The sequence below is a fragment of the Anomaloglossus baeobatrachus genome, chromosome 8 (assembly GCF_048569485.1).
Source record: "Anomaloglossus baeobatrachus isolate aAnoBae1 chromosome 8, aAnoBae1.hap1, whole genome shotgun sequence".
In the NCBI taxonomy this organism is placed as follows: Eukaryota; Metazoa; Chordata; class Amphibia; order Anura; family Aromobatidae; genus Anomaloglossus; species Anomaloglossus baeobatrachus.
Window position 1 is genome coordinate 194,779,761 of NC_134360.1, and position 26,953 is coordinate 194,806,713.

Consider the following 26,953-nt stretch of genomic DNA (forward strand, 5'->3'; position numbering starts at 1 on the left):
GACTGTCCTCCCGCTATATGCTCCCTGTATACCGGGCGGACTGCAGCAGGGGGAGATACCGGGATAACCGGGCCTCAGTATAGAGGCTGTCCTCCCGCTATATGCTCCCTGTATACCGGGCGGACTGCAGCAGGGGGAGATACCGGGATAACCGGGCCTCAGTATAGAGGCTGTGCGTCCGCTATATGCTCCCTGTATACCGGGCAGACTGCAGCAGGGGGAGACCGGGATAACCGGGCCTCAGTATAGAGACTGTCCTCCCGCTATATGCTCCCTGTATACCGGGCGGACTGCAGCAGGGGGATACCGGGCCTCAGTATAGAGACTGTCCTCCCGCTATATGCTCCCTGTATACCGGGCGGACTGCAGCAGGGGGAGATACCGGGATAACCGGGCCTCAGTATAGAGGCTGTCCTCCCGCTATATGCTCCCTGTATACCGGGCGGACTGCAGCAGGGGGAGATACCGGGATAACCGGGCCTCAGTATAGAGACTGTCCTCCCGCTATATGCTCCCTGTATACCGGGCGGACTGCAGCAGGGGGAGACCGGGATAACCGGGCCTCAGTATAGAGACTGTCCTCCCGCTATATGCTCCCTGTATACCGGGCGGACTGCAGCAGGGGGAGACCGGGATACCGGGCCTCAGTATAGAGACTGTCCTCCCGCTATATGCTCCCTGTATACCGGGCGGACTGCAGCAGGGGGAGATACCGGGATAACCGGGCCTCAGTATAGAGGCTGTCCTCCCGCTATATGCTCCCTGTATACCGGGCGGACTGCAGCAGGGGGAGATACCGGGATAACCGGGCCTCAGTATAGAGACTGTCCTCCCGCTATATGCTCCCTGTATACCGGGCGGACTGCAGCAGGGGGAGACCGGGATAACCGGGCCTCAGTATAGAGGCTGTCCTCCCGCTATATGCTCCCTGTATACCGGGCGGACTGCAGCAGGGGGAGACCGGGATAACCGGGCCTCAGTATAGAGGCTGTCCTCCCGCTATATGCTCCCTGTATACCGGGCGGACTGCAGCAGGGGGAGACCGGGATAACCGGGCCTCAGTATAGAGACTGTCCTCCCGCTATATGCTCCCTGTATACTGGGCGGACTGCAGCAGGGGGAGACCGGGATAACCGGGCCTCAGTGTAGAGACTGTCCTCCCGCTCTATGCTCCCTGTATACCGAGCGGACTGCAGCAGGGGGAGATACCGGGATAACCGGGCCTCAGTATAGAGACTGTCCTCCCGCTATATGCCCCCTGTATACCGAGCGGACTGCAGCAGGGGGAGACCGGGATAACCGGGCCTCAGTGTAGAGGCTGTCCTCCCGCTATATGCTCCCTGTATACCGAGCGGACTGCAGCAGGGGGAGACCGGGATAACCGGGCCTCAGTATAGAGGCTGTCCTCCCGCTATATGCTCCCTGTATACCGGGCGGACTGCAGCAGGGGGAGACCGGGATAACCGGGCCTCAGTATAGAGGCTGTGCGTCCGCTATATGCTCCCTGTGTACCGGGCGGACTGCAGCAGGGGGAGACCGGGATAACCGGGCCTCAGTGTAGAGACTGTCCTCCCGCTCTATGCTCCCTGTATACCGAGCGGACTGCAGCAGGGGGAGATACCGGGATAACCGGGCCTCAGTATAGAGACTGTCCTCCCGCTATATGCTCCCTGTATACCGAGCGGACTGCAGCAGGGGGAGACCGGGATAACCGGGCCTCAGTGTAGAGGCTGTCCTCCCGCTATATGCTCCCTGTATACCGAGCGGACTGCAGCAGGGGGAGACCGGGATAACCGGGCCTCAGTATAGAGGCTGTCCTCCCGCTATATGCTCCCTGTATACCGAGCGGACTGCAGCAGGGGGAGACCGGGATAACCGGGCCTCAGTATAGAGGCTGTCCTCCCGCTATATGCTCCCTGTATACCGGGCGGACTGCAGCAGGGGGAGACCGGGATAACCGGGCCTCAGTATAGAGGCTGTGCGTCCGCTATATGCTCCCTGTATACCGGGCGGACTGCAGCAGGGGGAGACCGGGATAACCGGGCCTCAGTATAGAGGCTGTGCGTCCGCTATATGCTCCCTGTATACCGGGCGGACTGCAGCAGGGGGAGACCGGGATAACCGGGCCTCAGTATAGAGGCTGTGCGTCCGCTCTATGCTCCCTGTATACCGGGCAGACTGCAGAAGGGGGAGATACCGGGATAACCGGGCCTCAGTATAGAGGCTGTGCGTCCGCTATATGCTCCCTGTATACCAGGCGGACTGCAGCAGGGGGAGACCGGGATAACCGGGCCTCAGGCACAGCAGGGGATGTTTCCGAAAACACTGAACGATTTTCATGAGTGTTTTGGATCAGATTTTCATCAGTGTCAACTTCCACCTGAGTTTTATACTTTTTTCTTTTCTCGTATGCACAAATAAAAAAAAATGATATTTCTCAAGCTTTATCAGCAAACAATCGATGAAAAATGAATGACAAACGGGTTCAGTGGTTAGCACTGTATGGTGGCTCAGTGGTTAGCTATATGCTCCCTGTATACCGGGCGGACTGCAGCAGGGGGAGATACCGGGATAACCGGGCCTCAGTATAGAGACTGTCCTCCCGCTATATGCTCCCTGTATACCGAGCGGACTGCAGCAGGGGGAGATACCGGGATAACCGGGCCTCAGTATAGAGACTGTCCTCCCGCTATATGCTCCCTGTATACCGAGCGGACTGCAGCAGGGGGAGACCGGGATAACCGGGCCTCAGTATAGAGGCTGTCCTCCCGCTATATGCTCCCTGTATACCGCGCGGACTGCAGCAGGGGGAGACCGGGATAACCGGGCCTCAGTATAGAGGCTGTGCGTCCGCTATATGCTCCCTGTATACTGGGCGGACTGCAGCAGGGGGAGACCGGGATAACCGGGCCTCAGTATAGAGACTGTCCTCCCGCTATATGCTCCCTGTATACTGGGCGGACTGCAGCAGGGGGAGACCGGGATAACCGGGCCTCAGTGTAGAGACTGTCCTCCCGCTCTATGCTCCCTGTATACCGAGCGGACTGCAGCAGGGGGAGATACCGGGATAACCGGGCCTCAGTATAGAGACTGTCCTCCCGCTATATGCCCCCTGTATACCGAGCGGACTGCAGCAGGGGGAGACCGGGATAACCGGGCCTCAGTGTAGAGGCTGTCCTCCCGCTATATGCTCCCTGTATACCGAGCGGACTGCAGCAGGGGGAGACCGGGATAACCGGGCCTCAGTATAGAGGCTGTCCTCCCGCTATATGCTCCCTGTATACCGGGCGGACTGCAGCAGGGGGAGACCGGGATAACCGGGCCTCAGTATAGAGGCTGTGCGTCCGCTATATGCTCCCTGTGTACCGGGCGGACTGCAGCAGGGGGAGACCGGGATAACCGGGCCTCAGTGTAGAGACTGTCCTCCCGCTCTATGCTCCCTGTATACCGAGCGGACTGCAGCAGGGGGAGATACCGGGATAACCGGGCCTCAGTATAGAGACTGTCCTCCCGCTATATGCTCCCTGTATACCGAGCGGACTGCAGCAGGGGGAGACCGGGATAACCGGGCCTCAGTGTAGAGGCTGTCCTCCCGCTATATGCTCCCTGTATACCGAGCGGACTGCAGCAGGGGGAGACCGGGATAACCGGGCCTCAGTATAGAGGCTGTCCTCCCGCTATATGCTCCCTGTATACCGAGCGGACTGCAGCAGGGGGAGACCGGGATAACCGGGCCTCAGTATAGAGGCTGTCCTCCCGCTATATGCTCCCTGTATACCGGGCGGACTGCAGCAGGGGGAGACCGGGATAACCGGGCCTCAGTATAGAGGCTGTGCGTCCGCTATATGCTCCCTGTATACCGGGCGGACTGCAGCAGGGGGAGACCGGGATAACCGGGCCTCAGTATAGAGGCTGTGCGTCCGCTATATGCTCCCTGTATACCGGGCGGACTGCAGCAGGGGGAGACCGGGATAACCGGGCCTCAGTATAGAGGCTGTGCGTCCGCTCTATGCTCCCTGTATACCGGGCAGACTGCAGAAGGGGGAGATACCGGGATAACCGGGCCTCAGTATAGAGGCTGTGCGTCCGCTATATGCTCCCTGTATACCGGGCGGACTGCAGCAGGGGGAGACCGGGATAACCGGGCCTCAGGCACAGCAGGGGATGTTTCCGAAAACACTGAACGATTTTCATGAGTGTTTTGGATCAGATTTTCATCAGTGTCAACTTCCACCTGAGTTTTATACTTTTTTCTTTTCTCGTATGCACAAATAAAAAAAAATGATATTTCTCAAGCTTTATCAGCAAACAATCGATGAAAAATGAATGACAAACGGGTTCAGTGGTTAGCACTGTATGGTGGCTCAGTGGTTAGCACTGTATGGTGGCTCAATAGTTAGCACTGTATGGTGGCTCAATGGTCAGCACTGTATGGTGGCTCAGTGGTTAGCACTTTATAGTGGCTCAGTGGTTAGCACTGTATGGTGGCTCAGTGGTTAGCACTGTATGGTGGCTCAGTGGTTAGTACTGTATGATGGCTCAGTGGTTAGCACTGTATGGTGGCTCAGTGGTTAGTACTGTATGGTGGCTCAGTGGTTAGCACTGTATGGTGGCTCAGTGGTTAGCACTGTACAATGGCTCAGTCATGAGCACTGCAGTCTTGCAGCGCTGGGGTCTCGGATTCAAATCGCATCAAGGACAACATATGCAAGGAGTTTGTATGTTCTCCCCATGTTTCTCTGGTTTATTCCAAAGACATAGGGAATTTACATTGTGAGCCCCAATGGGGACAGTGATGATATCTATTAAGAGCTGGAGAATATGACAGTGCTATATATGGTAAGCAACACACAATAAATGCTGTACATATTTTTTTCTTGGACCCATAAAGCGTGCAGTGCAGGGCTGTGTGTACATAGAGTGCAATGCAAAGCTCTGTGAATAAAGTGTGCAATGCAGAGCTGTGGGTATAAACTGTGTGCAGAGCTGTGTGTGTAAAGTGTGTGCAGAGCTGTGTGTGTAAAGTGTGTGCAGAGCTGTGTGTGTAAAGTGTGTGCAGAGCTGTGTGTGTAAAGTGTGTGCAGAGCTGTGTGTGTAAAGTGTGTGCAGAGCTGTGGGTGTAAAGTGTGTGCAGAGCTGTGGGTATAAAGTGTGTGCAGAGCTGTGGGTATAAAGTGTGTGCAGAGCTGTGTGTGTAAAGTGTGTGCAGAGCTGTGTGTGTAAAGTGTGTGCAGAGCTGTGTGTGTAAAGTGTGTGCAGAGCTGTGTGTGTAAAGTGTGTGCAGAGCTGTGTGTGTAAAGTGTGTGCAGAGCTGTGGGTATAAAGTGTGTGCAGAGCTGTGTGTGTAAAGTGTGTGCAGAGCTGTGTGTGTAAAGTGTGTGCAGAGCTGTGTGTGTAAAGTGTGTGCAGAGCTGTGTGTGTAAAGTGTGTGCAGAGCTGTGTGTGTAAAGTGTGTGCAGAGCTGTGTGTGTAAAGTGTGTGCAGAGCTGTGGGTATAAAGTGTGTGCAGAGCTGTGGGTATAAAGTGTGTGCAGAGCTGTGGGTATAAAGTGTGTGCAGAGCTGTGTGTGTAAAGTGTGTGCAGAGCTGTGTGTGTAAAGTGTGTGCAGAGCTGTGTGTGTAAAGTGTGTGCAGAGCTGTGTGTGTAAAGTGTGTGCAGAGCTGTGTGTGTAAAGTGTGTGCAGAGCTGTGTGTGTAAAGTGTGTGCAGAGCTGTGGGTATAAAGTGTGTGCAGAGCTGTGTGTGTAAAGTGTGTGCAGAGCTGTGTGTGTAAAGTGTGTGCAGAGCTGTGTGTGTAAAGTGTGTGCAGAGCTGTGTGTGTAAAGTGTGTGCAGAGCTGTGGGTATAAAGTGTGTGCAGAGCTGTGGGTATAAAGTGTGTGCAGAGCTGTGGGTATAAAGTGTGTGCAGAGCTGTGGGTATAAAGTGTGTGCAGAGCTGTGGGTATAAAGTGTGTGCAGAGCTGTGGGTATAAAGTGTGTGCAGAGCTGTGGGTATAAAGTGTGTGCAGAGCTGTGGGTATAAAGTGTGTGCAGAGCTGTGGGTATAAAGTGTGTGCAGAGCTGTGGGTATAAAGTGTGTGCAGAGCTGTGTGTGTAAAGTGTGTGCAGAGCTGTGGGTATAAAGTGTGTGCAGAGCTGTGGGTATAAAGTGTGTGCAGAGCTGTGGGTATAAAGTGTGTGCAGAGCTGTGGGTATAAAGTGTGTGCAGAGCTGTGTGTGTAAAGTGTGTGCAGAGCTGTGGGTATAAAGTGTGTGCAGAGCTGTGGGTATAAAGTGTGTGCAGAGCTGTGTGTGTAAAGTGTGTGCAGAGCTGTGTGTGTAAAGTGTGTGCAGAGCTGTGGGTATAAAGTGTGTGCAGAGCTGTGGGTATAAAGTGTGCAGAGCTGTGGGTATAAAGTGTGTGCAGAGCTGTGTGTGTAAAGTGTGTGCAGAGCTGTGTGTGTAAAGTGTGTGCAGAGCTGTGTGTGTAAAGTGTGTGCAGAGCTGTGGGTATAAAGTGTGTGCAGAGCTGTGGGTATAAAGTGTGTGCAGAGCTGTGGGTATAAAGTGTGTGCAGAGCTGTGTGTGTAAAGTGTGTGCAGAGCTGTGGGTATAAAGTGTGTGCAGAGCTGTGGGTATAAAGTGTGTGCAGAGCTGTGGGTATAAAGTGTGTGCAGAGCTGTGGGTGTAAAACATGCAGTGTAGAGCTCTGTGAATAGTGTGCATTGCAGAGCGGTGTGTATACGGAGTGCAGTGCAGAACTGTTGGTGTATAAATCGTGCACTGCAGAGCTCTATGAAAAAAGTGTGCAATGCAGAGCGATGTGTATAAAGTATGCAGTGCAGAACTGTGGGTGTATAAAGCATGCAGTGCAGAACTGTGGGTGAATAAAGCATGCAGTGCAGATTTGTGTGTATAACGCGTGCAGTGCAGATTTGTGTGTATAACGCGTGCAGTGTAGAGCTGTGTCTATGAAGTATGTAGTGCAGAGTTGTGTCTATGAAGTGTGCAATGCAGAGCTGTGTGTATAAAGCGTGCAGTGCAGAACTGTGGGGGTATAAAGTGTGCAGTGCAGAGCTGTGTATCTAAAGCGTGCAGTGCAGAGCTGTGTATAAAGCATACAGTGCAGAGCTGTGTGTACAAAGTGCAGTGCAGAACTGTGGGTATATGAAGTGTGCAGAGCTGTTTGTGTATGAAGTGTGCAGTGTAGAGGTGTGTGTATAAAGTGTGCAGAGCTTTGTGTATGAAGCGTGCAGTACAGATCTGTGTGTACGAAATATTCAGTGCATAGATGTATGTAAAAAGTGTGCAGTGCACAGTGTGTGTAGAAACCATGAAATGCAGAGCAGTGTGTATGAAGTGTGCAGTGCTGTGTATAAACAGTGCAGCGCAGCATTGCGTGAGTAAATCACAGGTGACTCCTCCCCCTCATGTGACTGGTCACATGGTCATTACATCATGTAAGGTCCTTTATACCAAGGGTTTATTGACTTCTATTATTTACTGCAAAAACATTAAAATTAATACATCTAGTTATCAAACACTTTATAATAGGACATATTATAAATGTTCACAATTCTGTTTATATTGGAGGGCGTAGCTTATTGATAACAGTTCTTATAAGGAATAAATATTAAGGTATCTGTATTGAACATAGATAAATGCTGACATAGTATGGTATATACTATCTGGATTTTTCCAGATAGAGGATTACATCATGTGTAACTGTGCTCAACAGAATAACCCTATATGGATTGGGACAGCTGTATATATAGACACGGTGGGAGGGGGGGAGGGGGCACATGTCAAAGCTGACCCAGGATCCATCCATCCATTCACCAAGAAGTAAGACATGCCTGTCAGGTCTCCAGCATGACTCTATTCAGGACCCAAGGAAAGATGGATAAAGATTTCTAATTATTAGAATGGACTATTATTAACTCTTTACGTAAGCTAACGAAGAATATTATTTTTCCTTTCTGTAACTGAACTTTGGCAACCAATTTATTAGATATAAAAATACATTATTCATTTTTCTACATTTTTTGAAGTTTTGTCTTTCATGCGCTTATCACGTATTTGAAGAAAAATATATTTAAGGGTATATTTTTAACATTTACATTTATTTTTCAATACTAATTCCCCAGGTTTACACCTGATGATGGCGACAACAACCACACAAAAGTAGATGCTAACGGCTATATCCATCATGACAGTGAGCACTATGACAAATGGCTACATATCATCCCAATAAACCAGTATAAAAGGATTAGGAGAAACTGCACTCAGGATGCCGATTTCAGGGAACAAGCAGGGATCCTAAGGGAGCGCTTTATGGAGAAGGAGTACTCTAAATCCCTGATCCAAAAAGCATACCAGGATCCTGTTAAACTTAAACAGACGGATCTAATCAAACCAAAGAAAGGTCTATCTGTCCTAGGACAAAAGGAAAATAGGGAGGGTAATATTACTATGTCAAAAAACAGGATTTCTCCCTCAACTTTATCACCACCTTCAGCAGTGATAATATGGCCATTAGGAATGTTTTCTCTAAGCATTGGAGAATTTTGCTAAATGACCCCATTCTGAAAAACATCTTACCTGCCAATCCAGGGGTCACCTTTAGGAGGGCGCCTACTATTAAAAATGTTGTGGCCCCCAGCAAATTGAGAGCACCATTAGCAATGCGCAAAACAGCCATTCCAGTAGGTTCTTATAGATGTGGAACAAAGAATTGTTTGTGTTGTAAGAGTATAGCGGGCTTTACACGCTACGATATTTCTAGCAATTGCTAGCGATATCGTACGCAAAAGCACCCGCCCCCGTCGTGTGTGCGATATCGTGTGATCGCTGCCGCAGTGAACATTATCGCTACGGCAACGTCACACGCACTTACCTGGTCGTCGTCGTCGCTGTGACTGCCGAACAATCCCTCCTTCTAGGGGGAGGTGCGTTCGGCCGGCCAATCAAAGCGGAGATGAGTGGGACGGACATCCCGCCCACCTCCTTCCTTCCTCATTGCGGGCAGAACGCAGATAAGGTGAGGTTCCTCGTTCCTGCGGTGTCACACACAGCGATGTGTGCTGCCGCAGGAACGAGGAACAACATCTATAAACAACCATTAACAATTTTTGGTTTTAGGACGACCTCTCCATGGTGAACGATTTTCACCACTTTGGAGGACGTTTAAGGTCGCTGGTAAGTGTTACATAACACCCTGTGATACCGTTAATGACGCGGGATGTGCGTCACTAACGACGTGACCCTGATGATAAAACATTAACGATATCGTAGCGTGTAAAGCCCGCTTATTTCTCATAGAAGAACCACTTTTTGCTCTTTGGGCAGTACAGAAAATGTCCCCATTAATAACCGCCTGACTTGCCAATCTGACTTTAGCCCGCTACACACGCTTCAATATATCTCACAATCCGTCGTTGGGATCAAGTTGTAAGTGACGCACATCCGGCATCGTTTGTGAGGTATCTGCGTGTGACATCTACGTGCGATCAGGATTGAACGCAAAACCGTTGATCGCAAACACATCGTATCTTTGTCTAGAATTGAGCGTTTTGTTGCACGAACCTAGTCAATTGTAACGTGTGACATCCCTCATACGATTTTGATGTCTGATTCTATGTGCGCAGGAGTGCGCTCTGCACCGCAGCTTAAAAAAGGTCCGCTTCAGAGCGCAGCTGAAAAGCTGCGTTCTGAAGCGCCTCACAATGTCTGTCATTCACTAATCTCTGTCAGTCGGTCACTATCTCTGTCCCTCTCTCTCTGTCCATGTCAGTCTATCCCCCTCTCTCATATACTCACCGATCCCCGATGCTGCACGGCATTCACACTGCTCCGGCGGCTTTTACTGTTTTGAAAAAGCCGGCCGCCCATTAAACAATCTCCTATTCCCTTCTTTCCCCGCCCACCGGCGCCTATGATTGGTTACAGTGAGACACGCCCCCACGCTGAGTGACAGGTGTCACACTGCACCCAATCACAGCAGCCGGTGGGCGTGTCTATACTGTGTAGTGAAATAAATAATTAAATAATTAAAAAAAAGGGCGTGCGGTCCCCCCCAATTTTAAAACCAGCCAGATAAAGCCATACGACTGAAGGCTGGTATTCTCAGGATGGGGAGCTCCACGTTATGGGGAGCCCCCCAGCCTAACAATATCAGCCAACAGCCGCCCAGAATTGCCGCATACATTATATGCGACAGTTCTGGGACTGTACCCGGCTCTTCCCGATTTGCCCTGGTGCGTTGGCAAATCGGGGTAATAAGGAGTTATTGGCAGCCCATAGCTGCCAATAAGTCCTAGATTAATCATGTCAGGCGTCTATGAGACACCTTCCATGATTAATCTGTAAATTACAGTAAATAAACACACACACCCGAAAAATCATTTATTAGAAATAAAAACACAAACATATACCCTGGTTCACCACTTTAATCAGCCCCAAAAAGCCCTCCATGTCCGGCGTAATCCAGGATGCTCCAGCGTCGCTTCCAGCGCTGCTGCATGGAGGTGACCGGAGCTGCAGAATACACCGCCGCTGCTCCGGTCACCTCCACACAGCAACTGAAGATATCCCGCGCGATCAGCTGAGCTGTCACTGAGGTTACCCGCTGTCACTGGATGCAGCGGTGGCCGCGGGTAACCTCAGTGACAGCTCAGCTGATCGCGCTATTGCCTTCATTAGCTGCGTGGAGGTGAGAGGAGCGGCGGTGAGTAGCGCGATCAGCTGAGCTGTCACTGAGATTACCCGCGGCCACCGCTGGATCCAGTGACAGCGGGTAACCTCAGTGACAGCTCAGCTGATCGCGCGGCTGTCTTCAGTTGCTGTGTGGAGGTGACAGGAGCGGCTGTGTCTGCTGCAGCTCCGGTCACCTCCATGCAGCAGAGCTGGAAGCGACGCTGGAGCATCCTGGATTACGCCGGACATGGAGGGCTTTTTTGGGCTGATTAAAGTGGTTAAACGGTATATGTTTGTGTTTTTATTTCTAATAAATGATTTTTCGGGTGTGTGTGTTTAATTACTGTAATTTACAGATTAATCATGGAGGGTGTCTCATAGACGCCTGACATGATTAATCTAGGATTTAGTGGCAGCTTTGGGCTGCCAATAACTCCTTATTACCCCGATTTGCCAACGCACCAGGGCAAATCGGGAAGAGCCGGGTACAGTCCCAGAACTGTCGCATATAATGTATGCGGCAATTCTGGGCGGCTGTTGGCTGATATTGTTAGGCTGGGGGGCTCCCCATAACGTGGAGCTCCCCATCCTGAGAATACCAGCCTTCAGTCGTATGGCTTTATCTGGCTGGTTTTAAAATTGGGGGGGACCGCACGCCCTTTTTTTAAATTATTTAATTATTTATTTCACTGCACAGTATAGACACGCTCACCGGCTGCTGTGATTGGGTGCAGTGTGACACCTGTCACTCAGCGTGGGGGCGTGTCTCACTGTAACCAATCATAGGCGCCGGTGGGCGGGGTAAGCAGGGAATACGAGATTGTTTAATGGGCGGCCGGCTTTTTCAAAATAGTAAAAGCCGCCGGAGCAGTGTGAATGCCGTACAGCGCCGGAGATCGGTGAGTATATGAGAGAGGGCTGCTCAATTCAGTCACTCAAGAGATTAGCGGTCACCGGTGAGCCCTTCACAGGTGACCGCTAATCAGGACGCGACACAGGCAGAGCCGCAGCATGACAATGAAGTCGGGTGAAGTTCACCCGAGTTCATTCTGACAGTGCGGCTCTGTCTGTGTCTGCTGTCATCTGCCATTCAGCTCTGCTACATGGCTGTCTGTGTCTGCTGTCAGCGGCCATGTAGCAGAGCTGAATGGCAGATGACCTAGTAAAAACGCATCCCTACACATTACACACGCTTGGCAAGTCAATAAATAAAAAAAAAAAAAAAAAAAAGGTGCCCAATGCATACGTCACAGAACACATGATCTAAAGGATCGCACATAAAATTGATCAATTTAACATAGACTACTAACGCACGTGTGACAGCAAATGAACGACCTACGTGTGATCTCATAAGATCCCGTATGCAACCTGGGCGTGTCACATCGCAAATGCAATTGTACAACTAATTGCAACGTGTAAAGCAGGCTTTTGTCATATATCTTGTGGATTGTATATGCGGAAAGCAATACATAGGGAGGACCAGTCAAGCCCTCCACAACAGATTGAATTCACATCGGTATAACATAAAAAACAGCTATTTATTGCATGGGCTCTCCAAACACTGCACACTTAAACATAATAAAAATTTGGATTTTAAAATAACACCATTCGAGCAAATTGCTCCCAATGTGCACAATAGGACAGAAACCTTGAGTAGAAAAGAGACCTTCTGGATTCACAAACTGAATACCCTGAAACCCCTAGGTCTCAACGAAGTTACTGATTTGTTTTATTGATCTTTTTTATCAATTTTAATATTATTCTAAAAAAAATTCTATATTTTATTCAATAATAATTACTTAATCTTTCCTATTTATTAATATTGTATTTATTATTATTATATTGTTTCTATTGTCCTATTCTTATCACAGTTTTTAAAGCTGCTGTAAAGACCGTGTTCATTTCCTTTGAATATATATTAAGTTACATGTCACATATATGTTTATTTTTTAAACTCTCTTTCCTCCCTTTCCCCCCACCATCCTTAATATTTTTATTTTTAATCATGATCTAAGATTTTTTTAAACAATTTTTTCAGCGCGTTTCTATATATGGTTCTTCATCATGTCTTGCCCTTCATTTTTTAGAGCATACATTTACCCATCAGCATGTTAAATTGTTGTTTTCAACCCCTCATTTATAGTTTTTCTATTTGCATCTTTGTATTCTTTCTCCATAACGCGTTACAGCTTCACTGTCTTTGCTGCACACTGCGTGCAAGCGCACTGTCTTTGGTTCCCACGGTCTGAACTCTCATTACCCCTAGCGTCCGGAACCCGCTTCACCTTTCACGCATGCGCCCTTGTGTATGGCGATCTCCACTTTTAAACTGCCTCTTTGATGCTTTCAAGCAACCAATTTCCCTTTTTTTGATGTACAGAAATTAATTTTCCTGCACTACCACTAATGGGCAGCGCCAGGTGTAGGCTATGTGTCCATGTTGCTTTTTACCTGCTTTTTTGCTGCTTTTTCAACTGCAGCGTTTAATGCCAAAATGGATGCGTTCTGCTTTTCAAGCATAGTCTATGGGAATTTGGGTTTCTTGTGCACACTATGCTGTTCAAAATGCTGCCTTTTTGTGGCAGAAATTTGGGCAAAAACTCTGCTTTTCAAAGAAGCAACATGTCAACATGTCAATTGTTTTTGCCATTTGAGTTTTGAACTGCAAAGCAGAGTTTTTGCCCAAATTTCTGCCACAAAAAGGCAGCATTTTGAACAGCATAGTGCGCACAAGAAACCCAAATTCCCATAACTATGCTTGAAAAGCAGAACACATCCATTTTGGCATTAAACGCTGCAGTTGAAAAAGCAGCTAAAAAGCAGGTAAAAAGCAACGTGCGGACATAGCCTTACTGTGCTTTATGCCGATTTTCTGCTGAAGTTTTTCTCTAGTTAGGCTAGGGCCCCACTTTGCGTTTCCACCTGCGTTTTTGGTGCTTTTTAGGTCTGTTTTGAGAAGCACCTTTTTCATGCCAAAAGGCATGCATTTTGATTTCCCAGCAAAGTCTATGGAAAATGGGGATTTCTAGACCGCACTTTGCGTTTTAAAACGCTGCGTTTACTTTGCATATTTTGTGGCAAAAAACCATGCGTTCAAAGAACAGCATGTCAGTTGTTTTTGCCATTTTGGGTGCGTTTTGCTAACATTGAAGTCAATGAGAAGTGGCAAAAACCAAGATTCCAGCAAATTCCTGCGTTTTACCTGCTTTTCCAGTGCAGAAAACATGCGTTTTGGACTTCAAAATAATGATTTCATATGTCCCTTTACACACACACATAGTCAAAACAATTAAAAATAAGAATTTTAATAAATTATTGCTATTTTTCCATTAAATATCATATTACCGCTATAATTTCATTAAATTAATCTATTTTCATTATTTTTCACAAAAAAATAGATTTGTTTCTTTTTTTCCAATTTTTTCATTGAGTTTGACTATTTAAACTTTATTTAGCAGTATCTTGATGTTCAAAACGCATCTATCAAAACACAGGTGGAAAAGCAGGTAAAAAGCGCAGAAAACGCATCTAAAACGCGGTAATACGCATGCGTTTTCAGCGCTAAATTTCTGAAAAAGGCAACTTTGGTCAAATCAATTAAGCCCAAAACGTGCGTTTAGAACTGCAAGTAGGATGACGCAAAGTGGGGCCCTAGCCTTATTTTTATAATAAAATCACATTAGTATTAATTATCCATCAAAAAGGTCTTTTCACTTTCACCTTTAAATCAAAGAAAACATTTTTTCCCTTTACTTTAGAAGTATATTCCTAACGAGGGAAAATACTGTAATTGTTTTTTCCGGAGCTCCTTTGAACTGCTCACCTTCACTAATGCCCTAGTAGTGGATAGATGATGGTACTGTTCACTTGTTCCTTTTCACCAAAAATTCACCAGGTTCGCAAACGGACATTTCCTTTTTTTCTTTTTTCATTCCTTTTTCCAAAAACCCGTTTTTTCACACAAAAAATACACACACATTTTATTTATCATAAAAATGGTTTATTATTCATTTAATTATTTATTCATCTCAGGTTGATTTCTTTATGTATTATGTTTGTAACATTTTTTCTTTGATGACGCTGTCTCTCTCCACGTGGCAATGAGTCACTACTCTGAACCATATGGGCTGATGATGTCATAAATGTATACGTGGCAGTATGGACGCCTTTATATAGGGTCAGTCTGCTTGTGTCAGCATGATTTATTTTTTCCTGAAGAAGGAGACGGAGATGTCTCTGAAACACGTAGAACTGTGAAATAAAAGAGACATTTTTAAATATACAGCATCCGTGTTTTTTTAGCGCGGCATTAAACCCGTTTTCTATTTTTCAACTATATACTATATTGTCACGCTCCCCGGCTCCCCTGTCACGCTCTCCGGCTCCCCTGCCACGCTCCCCGGCTCCCCTGCCTCGCTCCCCGGCTCCTCTGCCAGGCGTCCCCCGCTCCACAGCCTCCATGCCCCATCACCTGCGGTCCCCAGGCAGCCCGGTCCCCGCTCCCGGCGCCCGTCGGCAACTCTGCTCCAGCCCGGCTCTCCTGCCTCCTGTTCACCGCTCCCTGCTCTGGCTTCTGGCACCCGGGCCTCGCGCATGCGCATTAGAGCGCGTGCGCGGTCATTGACCCCCTCTTAAAGGGCCAGTGTCCTCCAACAGGATATTGAAGAATCAGGTACAGGGTATATAGGGAGATCCTTTCCAAGTGGGCGGGGCCTGTTCTTCGTGTTTTGCTAAGCTAGGAGTCAGGTCTCCTTGTGTCTTGTGGTATACTTACCTATCTCTCTCCTAGAGTCGCTCCTGCCTTGCCAACCGGTCCTGACGATACCCGAACCCCGAACGGTGACGGTCTGCCATCCCGTCAGTCCATACCATCTCCGATCCCTGTGGTGACCTGTCTTCTCGCTCCGTCGGTTCCGGACTCTGCCTGACGTCATCTCGGCCTCCGAACCTGAGCTCCGTCACCCGGACTACCTTCAGTGACTCCGTGGTCCCAGGGACTTCTACACTCCACTCCTCTGAACGGACTGTCCTGCTACCCGTAGTGCTCCAGCTACCGGGCACCTTGCCTTCGGTGAGGTGTTCAGCCCAGTGGATCCACCTCCTGGGTCTGCCCGTCCACCTGGCCCTAACAGTAAGAACAGGCCATGGATCCCGCCGAAGCACTAGCGACCCAGCTGGGCACCTTGCAGCAGGAACTCGTACGACAGCGCGAGACCCAGTCCCGCATGCTGGCCTTCATGTCCTCGGTGGACACCCGCCTGAACACGCTGCAAGCAACTGCCACGTCCCTGGCATCTCAGGCTACTACTGCACAGTCCACGGCCACGGTTCCCGTGGCGGCTACCTCGGAAGCTTCTAAACTCTGCTTGGCCTCTCCACCCCGATATGCCGGAGATCCCAAGACCTGCAGAGGATTCTTAAACCAGTGCTCCCTCCATTTCAAGCTGCTTCCGCACCTGTTTGCCTCCGACCAAGCCAAGGTGGCGTTTGTGATGTCCCATCTAGAGGGTGAGGCACTGGCCTGGATGAACCCCTTGTGGGAGAAGGAGGACCCTGTGACCACTAACACCCAGGACTTCCTGCAGGCGTTTAGAACCACCTTTGACGAACCTGGACGTGCCGCCGCATCCGCCTCATCACTCCTCAGGCTACGTCAGGGGACCATGACGGTGGGGCAGTATGCCATCCGCTTCCGCACTTTGGCCTCAGAATTGGGGTGGAACAATGAAGCCCTCACCGCCGCCTTTTGGGAAGGACTCTCCAGTCGTATTAAGGACGAGCTGGCAGGCCGCGATGTTCCTTCCACCCTGGATGCCCTGATCGCATTAGCCACCCGCGTGGACCTCAGATTCCAGGAACGATCCAAAGAGGTGTCCCGTGAGAGACGTCCGATACGGCATTCCTCTCCTCCGCAGAAGCCCGCCGTACTTCAGTCAGCGTCGTCTGGTGTCTCTGTCCACGAGCCCATGCAGATTGACCGTTTGCGGCAGTCCGAACAACGCCGAGCAGAACGGCTCTCCAAGGGCCTCTGCTTCTACTGCGGAGAGGGCACACACCTGCTACGCGTTCCTGTCCAGAGAGACCAGGAAACTCCAAAGCCTAGGGTTGGTAGGAGAGGCCACCCTAGGTGCTGGGACTCTCTCAGACCCGGTTACGTGGACCGTTCAAGTAACAACGGGAGAGACGCGGTTCACGGCCAAGGCGTACCTCGATTCCGGGGCAGCAGGCAATTTCATCCAGCAGGCCACGGTGGACAAGTACCAGGTGCCTGTTACTCCACTCGACAAACCCCTCGTGATTGCCTCTGTAGATGGGAGACCCCTCTCTGACACCATCTCGTGGATCACCAAGCCGGTGGAACTACGTATCGGTGCCCTGCACACCGAGAACATCGCTCTCTACGTCCTCCCACACATGTCTCATCAAATCCTGCTGGGACTCCCCTGGTTACAGACACACGAACCGTCAGTCAGCTGGTGTACTGGTGAAATCACCCGATGGGGCTCCTCTTGCCACGAGAACTGTCTGAAGACTATACAGCCCATCCGACGACCTCCCTACCGGGACTGCCCTTGGCCTATTGGTCCTTCGCGGACGTCTTTGATAAAAAGGAGTCAGAGGTACTGCCGCCACATCGTCCTTATGACTGTGCCATCGACCTACTCCCGGGAACTACACCACCTCGAGGACGGATATATCCTCTGTCTCCTGCTGAAACAAAGGCCATGTCTGCCTACATCACGGAGAACCTGGCAAGGGGATTTATTCGGAGATCCTCCTCTCCTGCTGGAGCAGGCTTCTTCTTCGTTAAGAAGAAAGAGGGCGACCTACGCCCATGCATTGACTACCGGGGATTGAACCAAATCACCGTGAAAAATAAATACCCCCTGCCGCTCATCCCCGAATTGTTTGATCGGCTTAGAGGAGCTCGTGTGTTTACCAAGTTGGATCTTCGGGGTGCCTACAACCTGGTCCGCATCCGCTCTGGGGATGAATGGAAGACCGCATTCAATACTCGCGATGGGCACTATGAATACTGTGTGATGCCCTTCGGCCTGTGTAACGCACCAGCAGTCTTTCAGGAATTGGTGAACGACGTGTTCCGGGACCTTCTCTACGTCTGTGTGGTGGTGTATCTTGATGATATCCTAGTCTTCTCTCCGGACCTCCAGACCCACAGAGAGAACGTGCAGCTGGTACTACAAAGACTGAGAGAGAATCGGCTGTACGCCAAGTACGAGAAGTGTGTCTTCGAGCAGTCTTCTCTTCCCTTCCTGGGTTACGTAATCTCCGATACCGGCCTGCAGATGGACCCGGAGAAGGTCTCTTCCATTCTCAACTGGCCCCCTCCTTCCGGACTGAAGGCAATCCAACGCTTTCTTGGATTCGCAAACTATTACCGTCAGTTCATCCCTCACTTCTCTGCCCTGACTGCACATCTCTCCGCCTTGACCAAGAAGGGGGCTAATCCAAAGGACTGGTCACCTGCGGCCGACGCCGCGTTTGGCTCCCTGAAACAGGCATTTGCTTCCTCCCCTGTGCTCCACCGTCCTGAGTTAAACCGACAGTTCACCTTGGAGGTGGATGCCTCCTCCTCGGGAGCCGGAGCAGTGCTCATGCAGAAGTCCTCCTCCGGGAAGATGGTTACTTGCGGTTTCTACTCCAAGGGCTTCTCAGCGCCTGAACGCAACTACACCATCGGTGACCGAGAGCTATTAGCAGTCAAACTGGCTCTGGAGGAATGGCACTACCTTCTGGAGGGAGCAGTGTACCCCGTGATCATTTACACGGACCACAAGAACCTGGAATACCTGCGGTCCGCTCAGCGACTGAACCCACGGCAAGCCAGGTGGTCCTTGTTCTTTGCCAGGTTCGATTTTCAGCTCCATTTTCGATCCGCGGACAAGAATGTGCGAGCAGATGCCTTGTCCAGGTCATTCATGCCCATGGAACAGGAGGAGGAGACATCCCAGCCCATCATCTGCCCAAGTAAAATCATTCCGGTGGCCCCTGTCACCCTGGCCCAGATACCGCCCGGGAAGACCTATGTCTCTGAGACTGACAGGCAAAAAGTGTTGCACTGGGGCCATGCCTCGAAAATAGCCGGCCATGCTGGTCAGAAGAAAACATGGAGTACAATTGTACGTCACTACTGGTGGCCATCCCTTCGCACGGACGTCGCTTCTTTTGTCTCAGCCTGCTCCTCTTGTGCCAGGAACAAGACGCCCAAACACCTGCCATATGGTCGTCTTCTGCCTCTGCCTATACCCTCCGTTCCGTGGCAACACATTGCGATGGACTTTATTACAGACTTGCCCCTGTCCTCCGGACACACAGTCATATGGGTCGTGGTGGATCGGTTCTCCAAAATGGCTAATTTCGTCCCTATGGCTGGACTGCCCTCTGCCCAGGAACTCGCTGACGGCTACATACAGCACATCTTCCGGTTGCATGGCTTTCCATCACACATTGTGTCCGACAGAGGAACTCAGTTTACCTCCCGCTTCTGGAGGGCTCTCCGCAAACATCTGGGAGTGACTCTGGACTTTTCTTCAGCCTACCATCCTCAGTCGAATGGCCAAGTGGAACGAGTCAATCAGATCTTGACCTCCTTCTTACGTCACTACGTTAACGCCCATCACGACGACTGGTCCACGCTTCTTCCTTGGGCTGAATTCTCCCATAACCACCACGTCAGTGAGTCCTCCTCCAGCTCTCCCTTCCATGTCATTTACGGACTTCAGCCTTCCGTCCCTTTACCTGTATCCTCTTCCTCGGATGTCCCTGCTGCTGATGCTGTAGTCAGTGACTTTACAACAATTTGGGACCCTGTCAAGACGCCCCTTGGACGTGCTTCCCTACGGATGAAGAGACACGCAGGCAAGAGGCGTCTGGATCCTCCGTGTTTCTCTCCAGGAGATCTGGTCTGGCTTGCTTCCAAGTACGTCCGATTGAAGCTACCATCATACAAGCTGGGTCCTCGCTACATCGGGCCGTTTAAAGTCCTCAGCAAAATAAATGAGGTCTCCTACAAGCTGCAGCTCCCGGCCACGATGAGAATACCCAACTCCTTCCACGTCTCCCTGCTCAAGCCGGTTGTCCTTGGTCCCTTCTCCGCTGCTGCCAGTTCTGCTCCTCCTCCTATTGCTGATGATGACATCTATGCGGTAAGGGATATCGTGGCCATAAAAACCGTACGGGGCCGACAGTTCTTCCTGGTGGACTGGGCAGGGTATGGTCCTGAGGATAGGTCCTGGGAACCCCGGGAGAATGTGGGTACTCCCCTGATACATGCCTTCCTGTCCCGGTTGCGGGGAGGGGGGCGTGGGGGAGGGGGTACTGTCACGCTCCCCGGCTCCCCTGTCACGCTCTCCGGCTCCCCTGCCACGCTCCCCGGCTCCCCTGCCACGCTCCCCGGCTCCTCTGCCAGGCGTCCCCGCTCCACAGCCTCCATGCCCCATCACCTGCGGTCCCCAGGCAGCCCGGTCCCCGCTCCCGGCGCCCGTCGGCAACTCTGCTCCAGCCCGGCTCTCCTGCCTCCTGTTCACCACTCCCTGCTCTGGCTTCTGGCACCCGGGCCTCGCGCATTCGCATTAGGGCGCGCGCGCGGTCATTTACCCTCTCTTAAAGGGCCAGTGTCCTCCAACAGGATATTGAAGAATCAGGTACAGGGTATATAGGGAGATCCTTTCCAAGTGGGCGGGGCCTGTTCTTCGTGTTTTGCTAAGCTAGGAGTCAGGTCTCCTTGTGTCTTGTGGTATACTTACCTATCTCTCTCCTAGAGTCGCTCCTGCCTCGCCAACCGGTCCTGACGATACCCGAACCCCGAACGGTGACGGTCTGCCATCCCATCAGTTCATACCATCTCCGATCCCTGTGGTGACCCGTCTTCTCGCTCCGTCGGTTCCGGACTCTGCCTGACGTCATCTCGGCCTCCGAACCTGAGCTCCGTCACCCGGACTACCTTCAGTGACTCCGTGGTCCCAGGGACTTCTACACTCCACTTCTCTGAACGGACTGTCCTGCTACCCGTAGTGCTCCGGCTACCGGGCACCTTGCCTTCGGTGAGGTGTTCAGCCCAGTGGATCCACCTCCTGGGTCTGCCCGTCCACCTGGCCCTAACATATATGCCTTCACGGGGCCACTGCTGAACCACCAGGATACTCACAAACGATCAAAAGGGGTTGTGACTGGCACAACCTCACCAGGTGAGTGTAACATTCCTTATTTCTTTTACCCTCATACCGGGTAAGACCCTATTGCGCTTTCTTTCCCTTCTATAGTAATATGGATTTATTCAACCAGATTGTGGGAGCTAAGTGGTTCTCCAAGTTGGATTTAAGGGGGGGGCCTTAAAATATGGTTAGAATCAGAGAAGGGGATGAATGTAAAACGGCTTTCAATACACCTGAGGGACATTTTGAAAGTCTGGTCATGCCATTTGGTCTCACTAATGCCTCTGCTGTTTTCCAACATTTTGTGAATGGTATTTTTCACTATTTGGTGGGCAGGTTTGTGGTGGTTTAGTTGGACGATATCTTGATCTACTCACCCGTTATGGAGACACATCAGATACATGTTAAAAAGGTACTATAGATTTTAAGAGCTAACAAACTGTATGCTAAACTGGAGAAGTGTGTTTTTGCTGTCCAATAGGTACAATTTTTGTTGTACATATTGTTGTCTTCAGGTTTTCAAATGGATCCTGAGAAGGTCGAAGCTGTACTTGACTGGGATTGTCAAGAATGGAAAACCTGAAAGCGTTACAGCGTTTTCTAGGTTTTAGCCGTTTTTACCGTAAATGTATTCAGAACTATTTGGTAATTGCAAAGCCTCTCACTGACAAGACAAAAAATGGACATATTTCTCTTAAATTGTCAGACTCTTTCCTCTTTTAAAAAGATGTTTTTCCACAGCACCTATACTCAGTCAGCCTCATGTTTCGCAGCCTTTAATCATGGAGGTCGATGCATCTGAGATGGGGGTTGGAGCTGTGTTGTCACAAGGTCCGTCTCCTGGTAAATGGTATTTTTGTGCTTTCCTTTCCAAACTATGATGTTAGCAACAGAGAACTCTTGGCAATTAAGTTAGCTATCAAGGAATGGCACCATTGGCTGGTGGGAGCAGTTCATCCCATTACGGTAATCACAGACCATGAAAAAACTGTCATATCTCGAGTCTGCCAAATGTTTCAGTATAGTAGTGAGGCCTGGCTCAACTATTGAAGGAGAATAAGGTGCTCGGAAAAATAATGTCCAGTACATATGTAAAATCCGGCACACTAATAAAGAAAATTTGCGAAAAAATGATTTTCTGAGAGTCTTTTATTGTGCAATTCTTGTGAGGATGTCAAAATAAAGTATAAACAAATTGACAAGTCCGACGTTTCGACCATATTCCTTGGTCTTTCTTAAGGACTCAATAGGTTGTGGGATAATACATGTCGCATGGAATGGTCTGTTGCGGGTATCTAACATACACCACTCAAAAGGAGCCTTAGCACCCTCAAATCAATAGTAGAACATGAAAGTGGTCCTCTTATCCACTCTGTTTAAGAGCTAAAAGTCCAGGGTGAGAGAACATTTGGCTTCCCGGGCCTTTGTGTGGGAATTTGGACTGAAGACAAAGTATGTGCCAGGCTTCAAAGGTCCGTGAAGGTTCCACTGTATATGGAATTGTAAACACTTTAAAAATGTATTCAAATGTTTCACAAATTTAATAGGACTAAGAAAATGTTGCGTTTTTTGCACTTTTATGTTAATGAGAGATAATCAAAAGTGTTAATAGATAATGATATATATGTCCTGTGGATACACACACCATTGCTTGAAAAAAAGTTTTCAGGAATTGAAATATCGCCACTGGGCTTAAAGCCTTTTCACAAAAAGCTGGAGTGGTGCCTTTATTTTTCTATATTTGGATATCTATCTATTATCTATCTATCTATTGTATATCTCTCTATCATCTACCTCTCTATTATCGATCTATCTGTCTATCCCTCTATCTATCTATCTAATCTATCTATATATCTCTTTAATATATATACGTCTGTATGTCTATTATCTGTCTGTCTGTCTATATAGCCATCTGTCTATCTATCTATCTATTAGAAAAAATAGCAGGCAGCACTCCAGAAAAAAAATATAAAAAAAGTGGACTTTAATAGCTCATGGGGCTATTAAAATCCACTTATATCTATTTTTTTTTTCTGGAGCGCTGCCTGCTATTTTTTTAAATATATTATCTACCCTTTGATTTATGGTCTTCTGAGAGGCCTGGCACCCATCTTTTATTTTCTAATGTGCTGTTTCATTTTTCTATCTATTACCTATTACCTATAACGCCATGGAATAAATGGCGCTATAATAATAAATAATAATAATAATATTTGTCTATCTATCTATCTATCTATCCCTCTATCTATCTATCATCTATCCAGCATCAGTCTGGCACAATGAGACATCGGTCAATGCCGTGGTGGTCTCTCCAACTGGACATAGAGGGTACCCACTGACAGGGGCACCGCTGGCATCAAAGATCCGGGGCTCCGGCGCCAAACTTTTTGCCGCCTGTGTGTACTCTTCCTATGACCCTAGACATCTCAGTCCAACCCTGCATCTATCTATCTATCTATCTATCTATCTATCTCTCTATCTCTCTATCTATCTATCTATCTATCTCTTTTATATAGTATCTATCTATGTGTATGTGTGTGTGTGTGTGTCATATATATGGTGTAATTTATACATGGGCAAAACGACCGGGCCTGTGAGTGATGGGGGCTATTGCGATTTCCTTGGATGCATGGTTGAGCACCATTGAGGAGCAGATGGCCACTGTCCCCCTGTTCCGCACTTGCTCTGCAGCTGTGGCCCCTGATAGATGAAAGGACATCAGGGGGAGCCTGTGACATGATACAAGTGCGCCTTGCAGCTGCAGCAAGAGTAGGTGCAGAGCATGTGTAGGGTGTAATATATATATATATATATATATATATATGTATTATCCCCTACATAAACCCTGTACCTGTCACATATAGTGTGTAATGTAATATCATTCTGAATAGTGGCCTGCCATATCAATAAAAGTGTGTAATATGCGCTCTGTTAGGATTTCACTTGAAGATTCCAGTGGTCGTCATGTGATCGCTCATATGTGATTTGCAACCTGTGATTATCTGCCGAATGACGTCTCCTTCTCTAAAATTGAAAATTGCAGGAGGAGACGTCATTCGGCAGATGGCCACCTGTCTGCAAATCGCATGTGTGTGATCACATGATGACCACTCGACTCGGCAAGTGAAATCCTAACAGCGTATATTACACAATTTTGAGATTCGGCCTGTCAATGTGCAGAATGTTAACATAAGGGAGACACCGCACAGTCTAGGACAGCAGAGCAGAGAGAAGCCACCAGGCATCGACCTCCTGAGCTCGTCATGCAGAGGAAGTTTTTTAACTACAGGTGAGGTTACACATGTTAGGTTTCCAAAAATAGAGATTACCTTGGCGTGGTTTGGGACTTTTTTACATTAATCAATACAATGGCTAAACATCTCTTATATTCCTATTATTCATAGCACTTATGCATATTCCATTTTCATGTTTTTTATTTTTTCAGATAGTTCATTGTATTTTTCAGTCTAGTATTCCCATAGCAGTTCTGCTTTCCATTATTCCCCTATACATTGTGACTTGTGTGCAACTCTTTATCCCATTGTATAGCTATGTTTTTTGAGTCTTGCACCTTGTTCACACCATTGGAGTTTCAGACATACATTCTTTAGTTAGTATGCATTTCTGTCTGAGAACCCTGCCCCACCCATAGCCATGTGTCTTATTTCACATATATAGCTTGGTCCTTTGGTTCCCATACAGAGCAAGTTTTTTAACTGCAGGTGAGGTTACATATAGGTTAGGGACCCCAAAAATAGAGATTACCTTGGCATGGTTTTGAGGCTCTTTTGCATTGATAAATACAATGGCTAAACATCTCTTATTTTCCTATTATTCATAGCAGTTATGCACATACCATTTTCATGTTTTTCATTTTTTCAGATAGTTCATTGTATTTTTCAGTCTAGCATTCACATAACAGTTCGGCTTTTTATTATTCCCCTATACATTGTGACTGGTGTGCAACTCTTCATCCTATTGTACGGTACTCATAACGAGCATTTGGACTCTCGGTCAGGCTTAACTCGTGTATAATGGAAGTCAATGTGGATGTCAAGATCAGGTTTTTAGCCCTCGCATCTGCTATGTGCTCATCTTTGCAAACCCTGCAGCAGTCACCACAGGAGACCATTTTGTGGGTTTCCGCATTATTGTTATCAATCAGGAGTGGAATTTTTATGATGTACTAGCAGAACTCCTGAGCTTCAAGGTGAAACCTTGTGTAGGTGTCAGCTGGTTTATGGTCTCAACTGTGTGAGCCTGTGTGGTGTGTCTACTTCATGGATTTAAAAGGTTATTACCATTTTAGCATGGGATTTGTGATAAATTACCAATAATTACCTGTCCCACTTGTTCTTCAAAGCTCTATGGGGGTCCCAGACGTTACATCCTCAATGAACTGCAAGTGATCCCTTCGCGCTTAGATATTATTTGTTAACATAGAAAAAATCCTCAATCACTCTGCTTGGATCTAAGTTTTTATTTATATAGGAATGCTTTTGATAAAACACTCACACTTTTTTGTGGTATGCAGTTACTTTGTTTTCTATCTGTGCTGTTTACCTTCCAATGTGTATTTGTAACGCCTGCCTGGATCAACAGACTCAGATGGGATGTAATGGACAGGCTAGAGGGAAGCCACTCACCAAGCAGGTGAACCCCAGAACCCTGAAACCCTTTAACCCCTATACAGGGATTTGGAATTACACAGGGCCCTGGAGATCACTACCTGTGGAAGGATGCAGTCCGATGAGAGTAGTCGTCAGGCAGGGTCAAACCAGGAATAGCAGGACAGGGACAGAATCGGCAGGCAAGGACGTAATCAGAAAACGTAGCAGAGGTCAAAGCCGGATCGGGCAGCGAGGTACAAAAACAGCAGGCAGAAGGGTAGTCAGAAAGCACGCAGACGTCAGCACACAGGAATCACAAAACAGAATAGGGCGGACCAGGAGCCAGGAAATCAGAACTATCTCTGGCAGAGGTCAGCAGACAGGAGAGGAACTAAGAAGGGTGTGGGGTCTTCCCATTGGCTGTAGCTGAACGCTGCAACTTCAGCTGGAAGACACACGCCACCCACAGTCAGCCAATGGTACTGCAGATCCCAAGATAACCCAGCCCAGTGGATGATCGGAGCCTGCGCCCACCGGTGCCGCTGGCATTAACTCCTCTCCCATCACCAGCACCATCCACGGCAGGAACATGGCATCGCCTGGCGATCGGAGCAAAAGTCGCTAGAGCGGACTCCGGTGGTGACGTAACAGTATTCATGCAGTTTTTGAACAACATTATACTTCTACCCCTTGAACAACTCCAGACCGCCCATAGACTATAAATGTCTGCGTTCTACCCTGCAACAATATTTTAAAACATCACTGCATAGTAGAGCAACTGCACAACAGTTGTCAGATTCCCCATAGAGAAGACAGGGATGGTTTATTACCATCTCTGCCTTCCTGATTGCTGTATTCACAATGCTAAACAAGTACTTTTGTGGGTGACCGCTCTGCAAGCCCGCTTTCAGTAGTCTGAAAAACTGTGGAAGGTGAGTTTTTTTACTCCTTTCACTTGCATAGGTGTTGTGGGGCACCATTTCGCTCGTCCTGCTGGTGCACTTTCACTGTGGCAGTGGTTGGTGCATGGCACCACACCTTTAATGATAGGGACCCACTGAGAATTTCACCGTGATATGGCAGTGGGCTTCATACAGTCTGATGAGAATGTTGAACTAAGAACATCAAGTTCAGTTTTGTACATTATTTATTAGTTGCAACAGATCAATGTATACGTTTTGGATGTGAGGCCATGTCTTCCTCTACATCTATGGTGCACTACCTTATTATTATTCATGCTAAAAAGTATTTAAAATGGGTGCAAATATTTTTTACATAATTGTGATATATCAAACGATACAAATGTTAAAATACACCCTATAGCGACACCTAGTGGAAAATTTGTAGAAACCTCCATCCCATCTTTAGTTTATAGATACATAAAAGATTATTAAATTAAAAATTATTAAAATTATACTATAAATATAAATCAAGAGGACAGAACTTAACTTTATTTTTTAAACTTTTACTCCTACAATTGGTCAAAACAAAAA